Raw genomic sequence first — 12,678 nt, 5'->3', positions numbered from 1 at the left:
GGAGGATCTGCCATCGAAGCTGCAGGGCTGCAGCACGGCGTCTGGTTTGTAACTTTTCCTGGAAATCTCATTAAACAGCACGGCAGCCTTGGCTCGGGCCGGAGTCTTTTGGCTCAGGGAGGCAGGGATAATTAATATCATGTCAGGTCCTTGGCTGGGACCCCCCCCTCTGATGTCTCTATAGGATGCTGTGCACCGGGCCTGAGCAGAACTTTCCCTCAGGAGGCCGTTCTCAATCCATGGCGCAGTCACATTCCCCGTAACTTGAAGCAGATTTTTGTTCTCCTTTCCGCAGTAAAAACCAATACGGTGCCTCGAGGACTAAACAGAAGGAAGGCTTACATGTACAACCAAGCTTAAAAAAATGAAAACATAAGTATTTTCAGGGCAGGCAAAATGCTAAATCGTTATTTTTACACTCAAATATCAGATGACAATTAACCCTGCCACATTTGTACTAGCAACTTCTCAGTCCTTGGAGAAGGAAAATTCAATACATCACAGGTAATGTAGCGTGTTCACACCACTCTGTAATGGTCTAAACCAGGCCCAGCTGTGACATGTCAGCTCTGAGTTTTACATCGACTCGGTCTAATAATAGACACTTTATAGCTCTTTTCGGTTACACTAATTGTGAGGTGAAAATGGACTTCTTGGATCACTTCAACCAGCTTTTGTCACCTCGCCGAGAGTTCTTTATTGACCAATTCATTGATGCCATGTGTCCGTTACACGTTTCACGGTTTACTGACACATGTGGCGATTTATTGTGCAGATTATTCTCTAAATCCTTGGAAATTGAATCTTCCACGATTTATATAAGTGTCGAGAGAGCAATGCATCAAATTAAAATATCTGATTCGACTTGCTAATTGAACCCTTGAACAGCAGAGGGGAGAAGATGTCAAAATACAGACTGAAATACAAAACAAAAAACTAAACTAAAACAATCCCTGTGATTATGTAAATTCCGCATTGCAGCTGCCTTCCTTCGCTGCAGAACCACAACTCGACACCATTGTTGCTGCGCTGCGTAGCCGGTCATTTTTTCCTATTCCTGAGAATGAGACAAGAGGAGAAAAATCCAGTCTGCAGGGAAACATTTTCAAGATGTTTGAAACAGCGTCTGACACATTTGGGTTCGATTACTGGTTCCCCCTAAACTGTGTAGAGATAGAAACCACCCTTTCAAATTCTCGATTTGAGTGGGGGAAGAGAAAATTTGGGCCAAATGGATTCTTGTAAACTTGAAAAAACAAAAAGACAGAAGACAGAAAAGAAAAGGAGTAAAGTTAAGAGCCAACTATGAGCTAATGTGTCAGTAAGTGTGCTGAGGGTTGCACCTTCCCATTTTCCAAGGGACTGGAGCTTCTTTGTCTTTCTCCATGAACTCAAAACGTTTTACTTGTGAGACGCTCAAGGCTAAGATGAGAAATGATGTTTTAAAACAAGTCACGTTTTTTGTATCTGGTTCTGTGGTTTAGGAATGCATGTGTGTTCCTGCAGCTTCAATCAATCAGTTTACAGTGTAGTGACCAGGAAAACAGGCCGTATTTTGCCTTTAACAGCCGTGGTGCTGTGATGGAGAGCTCATATATTACACAAGCTGCTAGCTTGGACAGGGATGTGTGGCTTGCTTTAGGATGAAGAACAGAGGTGAATTCCTGGCCTGCTCAGTGAATGAGATGTCTAAGAGTTGACATGCAACTGGCTCATCCAGGCCCCCCAGCATTTTTTTTAAGGGAGAGGAGCTCCTGGCTGCAGAGGAGGATTTAGGACAGAGCTACCGTATCATAAGCAATGAAATGCTGATCTTTTTTCTTCTTGTTGTGATCCTTACATTGTCCAAATAACTTGCATCTTCATTCTCTTATGTGTAATTGCTATATTTAAAGACCACCCACTTTAGACCGGTGGTTGGAGGCACCCAACATTATCCAGACGACAATACTCTGGTTGCTTCTTCGGCAAGGGTTTATTGTGTAGCATAACAACAACAACAACAATGATAGTAATCATCAAACATCACTGGTTTTCAATAGGGTTACCACGGTAAGAAAAAGCGGCCAGTCTTTCATAAGATGCATGTTGTGTAGAGAGGAATAAGCGTATTTCCAGTTTTGGTACCGTGTTCAATGTCTATATAGAGGCTTACTGAGGCTGGAGTTGACGTGGTGCTTTTCTCTTGTGTGTTATCGGTTCCTGTGTGACCAAGACTTCCTCAATTCACGGGAAATGTTTTAAAAATATTTGCCCACAGGAATCACTCTTGTTTAGGATAGTCTCTCTTCAAATTAAGCGAAGCCTGCCCTCAGGCATCACGCCAGCCTCACCGCAGATGATGAAAGAAAGTGTTTAGGGGCAATACTGAGATTTGGTCTGGATGCTTTGAATACCTTTGAGTTCCTTTAAGGTAACCTTTGACAAAGGAAAGGCTTAAGACAAAACAGTGTGCCATTGTGGAGTTTTTTACTCTTTTTTTTGTACACATTGCAATTAGTGACTTTTCCTGACTGTAGCAATTCCTGAGTGGCTGTTGGGGCCTACTTTTCTCTTGCAGTTCTGGGCCTCCACGTGTATTCAGGTTTATATCAGTCAAAGCCTGTTGTGTGGCCTCTAGTAACTGCAGGGGAGCAGAGTTTTCCACACCATGCTGGGCCGCTTCAGTCTGTGTTTGTTGTGGATCATCTCGTGATGAAAACGCTTACAGTGTCAAACAGTTGTGGATAAACCACTTTCCTGTCCTGAGTTTCCAACAGGAAATGACCTCATGCACACACACACACATTTCCTCTACTTCCTTCCAGCCAGCGTCATAGTGATTGTTCCCCAAGCGTTGACCTCACACAAACTCCTCCCGATCTCTTTGTCCTCATCTGTGCAGTTTAATTGAACACATAAATGTCAGCAATTCGTGGTCAATTCAACAACAGACACATCTACATTTCAACTCTGAGAACATTATTGATACATTCTATCTATTGACTTCATTAAAATTGGTTGGAATCAGCAACTGTTGTGATCCTGGTTTACAAACACAAATTTCTGTCTGCTGAAAATAATAAGGTGTTTATTTAATTTTCGTTGGTCAGAAATGTGAGGTTTTGGAAAATGTAACAGTCACTCCTCACCCCTTCCCCTGCACACTCATGTCAAAGCTGTGACCTCCTTCTGCTGTGAACTTCAGGAAATAATTAAACTATTTCCTGCTGTCACATGCAGGAGCGTTGTTGTGGCACAGGATTAGTCTCCCGTAGAAACAAGCTCTGATATTTGTTTTCTTTCTAAATTGGCGATGAAGTAAGCGCTTATTAAGTGGCAAGAGATGGCAGACCGGCAGACTGAAGAAAGGAAAGCTGCAGGACGGATTTATCTGGGGCGCAAGTAGAGCGTGGCCTGTTACTAGAAAAACTTCATCAGGCAACTTTAGAGACTCTAGACTTGAATAGGCACCCCTCTGGCACCAGTTCGCACTATTAGTCTCTCTGTGAGGCAGGCTGATGGTTGTGAATGCAGTGCAGGCCTGAACTGTGCAGGAGAACCGTGAACAGTACAAGAAGAAGCAATCAAAGCTTTTCACGAGGGCGTTGAAATGCAACAGCAACAACAAAAACACCCCCTACACACACACTCATACACACAAAGAGGAAAAAAAAACATGGTTCCATTTGCTTAACCTTCAGCGGCGAGTTTATTATTGCGTTTGCTTGCATTCTCTGTCCGTAACCAAACACCCATTGTGTAGAAATCACACTGCTGCGCTGCCTGCCCGGGTTCATTTGAACCCATACAATTGAAAGGACTGAATGAGCACAAGCGGTGACAAAGCGGGGGTCTCTCTGGGAAGTTAAGTGTGCTGCGGGGTCAGAGATTGGAGAAATTTCCAAATTCCTCTCTCGATAATCCCCCACCTCCCCGTGACACCGAGCGAGTCCCCCTCTCCTGTTTTGTCTGGCCCTCGCCAGTATCCTGTGTGTCACAACATGAAAATCACATGAACCCTGGAGAACAGAGCAGGAAGCCCCGGAGCCACAGATTCCACAGAGACAGATGGACAAACCCTCATCTGATTGTAGAAACTGCCTGGGGAAGAGGGGGGAGTTATTTTACACTGTATCATGAGTGGCTTGTGTTCCGGCTAGAAGCCAGGGAGGTTCCAGTTCATTCCTGGATGATATGCAAACCAAAATACTGTATGCAAAGTCCCACGCTCATTCGGCATGCAAAAGCACTTTCCCTTGAAATCAGAATGAAAGGTGAAATTGTCCTCATGGAAGTAGTGGTTTTGAGAGACATCGACTGAGACACTGCTGAGAAGGGATTTGAGAGAGGTGAGCACCTAGCTGGGAGGGGTTCGCCTAGGTCTATTTATTTGTTTCTGTCTGTCCAGATTATTAGTGGAGCACATGGGAGTGATTACATGTCTCAGACCAGCAACAAAAGGTCAGTGGGGCAGGGACTACCACCGAACACAAAACTCATGCTCAAACTAGCTGTGGGTGACCTTTCACCTCGTGACGTCGGATACTCCTTGCCGTGGATTCTGGAGCAGTGAGGTATGACAGAACTTTTGAGATATCCCAGTCTATGCTCTTTTTGGATTCTGGTATTCCCCATTTTGTCACTTAAATAAATATCCTTTATCTCTCTCTCTTTCTCAGTTCAAGGCTGTTGTGCTTTACAGTCACCTGGGCAGAGGGCGTCCGCTAAGAAATCAATAATTATAATTGTAATAATAAAGACGGTTCCGTTCTTCGAAGCCATGAACCAGAACATGTCTTTGATGTTAGTTCACAACAGAGTGGTGGCCATCGACGGGCCGATTCCAGTTCAGTTCTGAAATGTAATATTCATGAGGGGAATTGGAATTGGAAATTACCAGATTGAAACGAGGTGGAAAGGGAGTCGAACAAAAGCAATCGACCACAATTGTGGGTCACGGCACAAAACCACTACCCAGTTTGGCTCAGTTTGTCTTTTTCCATTTTTTGAGAATCTGGGTAGATTTTTCTAAAGGAGCGCACATGCTCAGAGATCTTGTTGGGGATGTTTTCTGGAATAATTAATTGTGTACTTCCCAGGAGGTTGCCAACAGCATTCATTTTGACAAACATGATGTAAACAAGAATAACAAGATCACTTTTCTTATCAAATGTCCCAGAAATAAAAGGTGGGGACGTCCGGTCAGGTCCAATAAACTACATCAAGCCCCACTTCGTAAAACTACAGATTAAAGAGAAAGAGTTTTTCTGGGTCTTAACTTTTGTTTAAATAAACGTCCTCCAACATTGTAGCCGGAGAGAGACTGCTGCCGGCATCTGGAACTGATTTGTACGAGGTCAGTAATCATAGAGTTTAATTGCATGCCCCATTGGTCACAACCTATTACTCAGCACTACCAGTAATATAATTACATAGATCCACTTGAGAAAAAAGAAAAACAGAAGAGAAAAGAAAGTCATCTTGCACAGTTAATGGCAAGAAAATGTTGCTCTTGTTGTATGTGCTCACTCCTCGTCTGTGCCGGAGGGGCTGTTTAGAGAACGCATTCCTTCCGAGGGTGTTTGGCGTTGGTTTTTTCAAAAGGTGAGGGAGGTAATTGCATATTATGGTGTGAGAATTTGCAATCAGCTGTTGACAGCATGGTACCGCCAGACCAGCTAGTGCAGATCCCGCTGCTGGCAACAGGAGTCACTACAGGACAAATGATGATGATGATGATTCACTTGTTTTATTTATCTGATACCTTTATCCAAAAGGGCACCCATTCAAAACTCAAAATACAAGACTGCCAAAGAATAATACTTAATCATTTATTAATACTTAATCATTTAAGCACACACACGCCAAAACAAAACAAAACAATGAAAAACACACGCACACATTCGCCAACATTGACAAAAGTAAGCAGTGTGGAAGTGCGCCACGTCACAACGCTATGGATGTGTTCACTTTGTTACATGTGACATCACTGCAATGAAGAAGTGTTTCCCGTCAACTTGAGTACCAGCCGATCTACAACAGCTCGTCTGCTTTTCATCAGCCCTGACACAACGGGCAGGTTTCTGACCCCTAGCTGACACTGTGCAGGATCTGGTTTGATACAGTTGCATCTGGGAGGTCTGGGCCAGGGATTGTAATTTACAGAATATATACAGCATCTAATCCACTAGACACTGACGGTCTTGCAGTGAGGGGTGTGAGGACCCCGCAGTAGTCAGAGATCTTGTTCAGAGTTTAATACAAGGAGTACTGATACTACAATCACTATTACTGCTACCAATTATAATACCGCAGAAGAGGATGACTTTTATAGACTTTCACAAGGTTGAGAAGAGATCGGTACAGTCTCCTACTGTGCACTCTCTGCAGTTGCGGCCCGCCTCCTTTATTTTTAACTGCATGTGGAGGAAACACTTCCTGCTTTCCCAGAGCCGCCACTCATGTGACCCATCAACTACGTTCGGAGTAAACAGCCCCCACTCGTAAACATTGATTCTCTGGCCGCATCGGAGACATGAGCACGGCCTTTTAAAGAAGGTGCATCAACATACGGATTTGGAGATCAGTCACAGGGCCTTTTACAAACAGTAGTGATTTTGTCTTGGATACACAGTGTACGGGGAGGACTTGTAAAACATATTCCTGGAGCAGCATTGGCTCAGCTTTTGTTTGTTTAGCAGAATGAATTTGAAATCAGGCACGTCACTCCAGTTCTCCTTCCCCGAACTTCACCGCTCACGTTTACGACACCGAGCGTTTATTTGCAGCAGGACATTAAAAGTAAACACTTCGACTGTGTCAGCCGGGCCACGGCAGCCCAATATGGGCCGCAGGAAGGGAAGTTCATTCTGAGCTGTTGGTGGGAGCCTGTGATTTAATAACTTTCCCACCAAACTCAACCCTGCAGACATGACCTCTTTCCTAAAGATTACGAGTCCTGACTCACTGCAAAGTAAGAAAGAGGTTACACTTATCTCTCCGCGAAGCCCTGCTGTGATATGTATTTTTTTAAACTTGCGAGTTCTTGTATCAGTTCTAATATGTTTTTTGATTCTAAGCCCAGTGTTTTTTCTTTATCACAGCAGTGTTTTTTATAACACAAAGCTTTTAAAGAATAAGTGGGTTCGACTGAGTCACACAATTGTCCGTGCTATTCCAAACAGCCTTGGAATTTGTCTCTCTCTCTCTCTCTAATTCTCTCACTCACACACACACACACACACACACACACACAACATACTTGTCTAGGTTGTTAAAGAAGAAAACGTATATACTGCTCATGATAAACAAAAGGCTGCCAGACACAGTAAAACCTGGCACAGAGGAGCAGCACACCAAACCCGCAGTCTCACCAACCTGGCAGTCTGGCGATACTAGTTTGTTTTTTCCTCAGACAGCGGTGTTGTAAAGCACGGCGCAGACACTGTGTTAATAGCTGCTCCACAGCTGCAGTGGTGAGATAGCAGGGCATTATCCTGGCATTAGCTACAGCACCCACAGGGTCCACAGCAGTTGTCTGATACTGATAGGAGATTATCTGTCGCAGGCTATGACCGTGGCGCTGCAGGAGTGATTTGTGTTGCATTTCAGATTAAACGCTTCTATGCTTGACACAATCCCTGACATTATCTGGGCTGGGGCCACGATGGATGAAGCTTCTATTGCCTAAACAATTCCTGCTACCATGGGATCACCAAATAACGTGGTCCCGGTGACGAGAGTCAACACTTTCAACCACAACTGGAAAATGTTCATAATATGAAGCAAGAAAAGGCTAGGTGGTCCAGATTATGTGGGATAAAGCTGGTTACCAGGTTGTTACCATTTCAAGCCCTGGCTTCACCACTGACTCACTGTCTTACATCTTTTTTCTCCATAGCCATGGGTATGTTATGGGAGTTTTCTATAAAAATGGCACAGACTAAAACACAAGGGTTGTGTATAAAGCCTTTAGTTCCAAATCCATGTCTATTTTTGGTATGGGATTGCATTTTATTTCCAAAACTGCTGTGTGTGGCTTTAATTTTCCCTTGCACTGTGTTTGAAAGATGCTGTTATTGATGATGAACGTCAAAATTTAAACACCAAAAAAAAACTAAGTTGAAAAATTAAGAAAGAAGAGAATTAGGGTTGGCTTCATGTTCATGGACCCTCGGTTATTTTTGCTGTGATGAATTGGAAGTCGTGATTTCCCAGGAGGCTGATCCATGAGCAATGCTTTTTGTTTTCCTTTAAAGCCCAATATGTTTATGATTAGCGTCGGAGGTTTGGAGCGAGCGTGTTGCTCCGTGCCGGAGATGCAGGGCCCACAGCTGTCAGATGTCGAGCAAAGTGCTAGCGCGCCTCGGTCCCCATAGTTCAGCTCTCTGGCAACTTTGATGGGATGAAAAGCAGATCTCACCACAGTATGATCAATTATCGCGGTCCGACAGATCGTCCTTCGGAGGACAGGTGGCCTTGCAGTCCCTGTAAGTATTGAAGCATTCTTGTTACTGTGTACTGGATGAGGCGCTCCGCCTGCAAATGGTTTTCATTAGAGCTAATAAGGGACATTTTTCATCCTCTTTTTTTCATGTGTGTGTTTTTTTGGAGGACAATGAAAAAAAATCCAAAACAAAACAAGCCAAACCCCAGTGCTGCTGCCCTCTATGTCTTGAACTCGGCGCCCTGCCATTGTTTACCTCAGCTAGGCCTCCAAGCAGTTATAAATAAGATGCTTTCTCTCTCTCTCTCTCTCTCTCTCTCTCTCTCTCTCTCTCTCTCTCTCTCTCTCTCTCTCTAAGCTGCTCAAGAGAAACTCTGGAAAGCTTTTCTCTGTCAAACGATTTTTTCATACAGAACAAAGAGAGGAGGATGTTTTGAATGTATGAGCTGTCTGTTTTGTTTTAGGAAACTTTACGTTCTGTCAGAGAATACTGTAAAGGGACAGTCAGTTATAAAAGTCATCCTCATTCCCAAGCACTCTCCTGTGTCCGGGGTCGGAGCTGAAGGGCTGCTTAGAGAGGCTCTCCAGCTGTTCTAGCTTCGCTTTTAACTGCCTGGAAACCAAAAGCTTAAAGATTACCATCGATTTCAACATACAGTGTGGCAGGTAAATCTGTGAACGCCTACAACTCCATATCTCATGTTGTATTCTGTTCAAACACTATAATCCACCCTTTCCTGTAGAAACTCTAATTGGTATGCATTCAGGGCAAATAAATCTGGAATATTTCAAGTTGCATATATTAGTTTGCATTCAGTAACCTAAGCGCCCCTCTGATCTCTGCATGTTCTCATCAAGTAAACAAGCTACTGTGGTTTTGGGGGAAGTAAACAGGGCTGTGCGGTCTATGAATACTTCGCTTTATGATCCTTGGACAGAGAACAGAAGCTCCAAGTCTGATTCTAAGCTTTACATCGTCGGGCTAATCCTCTGTGGGTTTGTTCTCTCTCTCATTATTGGGTCGTAGCACAACTCAGAAATGCTCTGTTCCTCTCTCTGTGAAACAGGCTGACCTCCTTTCGCATCAGAGAAGAGTACGGTGAAGTCGGAAGGGCTGTGAACACTGGGGCCAACTTTCTGTGTCATCCGTGTAGTTGGTATCTGAGCAGCTAAGCGACAGGCTGACCTCATCAAGCATTTTTACTTTTGTTTTGAGGAGACCTATCTATCCTATACGCTTGGCACTCCCTTGTGTTATACTCAGACCTGGATCTTCTTCGTGTAAAGTGTACGAGGTGTTCCAGGGAGAGCTTCCCCTGATCTTTTTCCAGATGTTTGAACTGCTGCCCTGTGTAGCTCAGCTTGTAGACGTCCCTTAAACAATGCCAACATACGCTGAAAAGGCACTGGTTATCCTGGAAGTAGCTAATTAAATCTGGAAAAAGCAGCCATGTTGTTTAAGATAGTCAGTTTGGGATTAATAAGGTCAGCACTGTCCTCAAGAATCAAGTAATCGAGTAACCGACAAATAAAAACTGTACAGATTATCAGGATTTTGTTAGTAGGTTAGTAAATGCAACCGATCAAAATCAGGTTTAAAATGTGCCAGAGATCACTATCGAGCTGTAAGAGACTATGTCAGAGGACCTTTAGCCTACTGTGGTACGTGTGCTAAAATAAACTGGTCCTTTTGCGGATCTTGCCTGTAGCACAGATGAGATGATGGTATTGGTATGTGGTTGTCTGAAGGAGAATAGTTACTTGGCCATACTGAGACAATGAGAGAGCTAGAGTGATGTGTCAGATCCGTCTGTCCACCTCACAAGCAGAAACAACCATTAAAGTGAACGTTTGCAATTCTGTGCAACTGTTTGCGTTACTACTTTTTGTTTTGCATGATGTGCTCTGACCCGGGTCAATCAATTTACTCACTCTGAGCATTGTGGGGTTCAGTCTGTGTTATTTCTAGGTAACAGAATCTGAGGGCAAGTTATTATGCTCTGCAAAACGTGTCGGCCCTGAACAACACAACATGTTTGGCAATGCTGAATGATATGTGCTTTTGGAGATTTAACTGAGATTAATGACAATAAGTGTTACTCTGAATCTAGAAGTCTCATTATTTATATAGGCTAATATAACTATAGTATATATTTGTAACATTAATTCAAGGTAGATGTGATTTGTTTCCGTTTTTTTATTTTATTTATAATAATATCCATATTTATACACACACTATTTGTACACACACACACACATATATATATAGGCCTATATAGTGCTAAGGCTTAGCTGACAGACCCATAGGTAGATGTAATCACATCTGTGAGGTAAAAGCCCGGCCTAGCGCTATGTTTGTGCTAATCCAATCTGGCACCATGGCTCAGGGAGGAAGAAGGCCCAAACACACAGTGCTGGAGCTGGGCAGGCTGAGAGCTGCGCAGCAGAGATGCGCTCCTGCCTTTCTGTGGGTTTACACAGCCTCCACAATGCCCTATTGACGATCAATGAATGAGGGGTGTGGTCAGCACTGCTGCCTGTCATGTGACCTGGAGGTGGGCGGAGCCTTGGTGCTGTCTGTGTTTCTCTCTCAAACACTCAGGAGGATACTGTGAGAGCCGGGCCGGGTGGGTAAGTGCTTGATATCTACCTTTTACTGTTCTTAACATTGAATCACCCCCCACACACAGCCTCCTAGCTGGCTGCTAAAGCATGCTGCTGCTGAGCTTTAACAGTGGGCTGGGATGTGCTTGGCTCATGTAAAATTGTATCAGGTGAGAGAGAGAGAGAGAGATGATTTGGTTTGTTATTGGAGGTTGATTGTGGCAGTGCTCATTCTGCAGTTTCTCCAATGTAGGGAGAGCATTGTACTTCATTTTCTCTTCATTTCCTGGTGTGGATGTATTTTTCTCCTCTCCCTCCTTTGTTTTGTGTCTGCAGCTCTCTCGTTAGAGACGCTTAATCAATCTTGTAAAGTGGGGGAGTGTTTGTGCACTGGAATTCTCTTTAATTGCTCATCAGCTCTGAGGTCCTGTGTAATTTAATTCCTTTCTTTCTTGCTCTCTGTTCCTGTGACCCATTGAGAGATGTATATTGAAATACAATATCCACAGCAGGGCAACTTTTTTTTTACAAATCTTATCTTTCTTTTTTTTTATTTGATTCCTTTTATTTTTCTCTTTCTTCCTTCAATGACAATGCAGTTATTTTATTTCAGGGTGGTTTGGTATGGTCAGAAAGCTTGTTTTGTCCACAGAAAGGGCGGGCTAAATAATAGTGTGTGTGTGTGTGTGTTTATGTACAATGTGGTCTTTTTAGTTGAGTATTTTATTGATTCAAGTAAAGTAAGACAATGTAATACAAACATGTCTCTGTAAAGCTTACCATTGGAGGATGTGTCTGAGTGCTGGAGTGAAACACTGTACTGGGTGTTACTGTTTTAGTTTTGTTTCCCCCTTTTTTCCTGAAATAAAAGGAATTTGAACTGGCAACTAATGTCGCATTCAATAAGCAACAGGTTATCACGTTACATTAGACAGCACAGGTCACCGAGGTGATCGCAAAATTAAAGCTGGAGCGTAATTCTGCTTGGGGGGAAGATAGTCATAGAAGATCATAGCGCGGCTTTTTAAATGTCTTCAGTCTGGTACCGGCTTCTTTCAGTGGCAAAGCAAGGTAGGGAGAATGATTTCTCCTTTTCCGAGTTCCCCATCAATTCAAACCGAACCTTTCTCCAATCTTTGGAGTTTGAGCAGCTCGCAGGTATATTATCCTTACCAATGCCTCCAATGCATCAAACCTTGCCTGTGTTTCAGTTAAAGGCCTTGCGTTAAAAGACTGTTGTGCTGTAAACACTTTCATGTACGTACGTGTATACACATAAATACAGTCCTGCTTGCAGCTACAGCACGGCATCTGATAATACCCACCTGTCTAGTGTCATGTGTTTACGAGGCCTACAGATCATGTGTTGCTTTTCAGCGTCGACCGTAGAGCGAGCGAGCGAGAGAGAGGGAAGTGAGGCTAAAGAAAGAAGAATAATAAAAAGGAAGGTAGCAGACCTGTTGTTTACAGAAGGTGGGAGAGAGAAGAGGAAACCGACATTAGGTTAACTTTGAGTTTATTAGCTAATCGGGGCTTGCGCTCACTTGCTTAGGTGCCTGTCTGGAGGCTGCAGTGAGTCTGCAAGTTGATACTTAACCAGCCACATTGATCTCAGAGGAGTAGCTGAGGAGTTGTTTCTTCTGGGT

At 43.5% G+C, this 12,678-nt stretch overlaps 1 protein-coding gene across 7 annotated transcripts in view; it reads left to right on the top strand.

The window, feature by feature from the left end:
• Positions 1–12,678, top strand: part of LOC136749780 (septin-9) — a 79,457-nt gene that overhangs the window by 39,943 nt on the left and 26,836 nt on the right. Inside the window, exon 1 of one of the 7 annotated variants that reach the window (XM_066704321.1) lies at positions 11,016–11,059. The exons of the other annotated variants lie outside the window; for them this stretch is intronic. The gene's annotated coding sequence lies outside the window, so the exon portion shown is untranslated. Of the gene's footprint in view, positions 1–11,015; positions 11,060–12,678 lie in introns of those variants that run through there. 7 annotated transcript variants of the gene reach the window in all.

Source organism: Amia ocellicauda, chromosome 5 (assembly GCF_036373705.1).
Source record: "Amia ocellicauda isolate fAmiCal2 chromosome 5, fAmiCal2.hap1, whole genome shotgun sequence".
Lineage (NCBI taxonomy): Eukaryota > Metazoa > Chordata > Actinopteri > Amiiformes > Amiidae > Amia > Amia ocellicauda.
The sequence above is the reverse complement of the archived record's forward strand: the minus strand, read 5'-3'. Positions and strand labels throughout refer to the sequence as shown.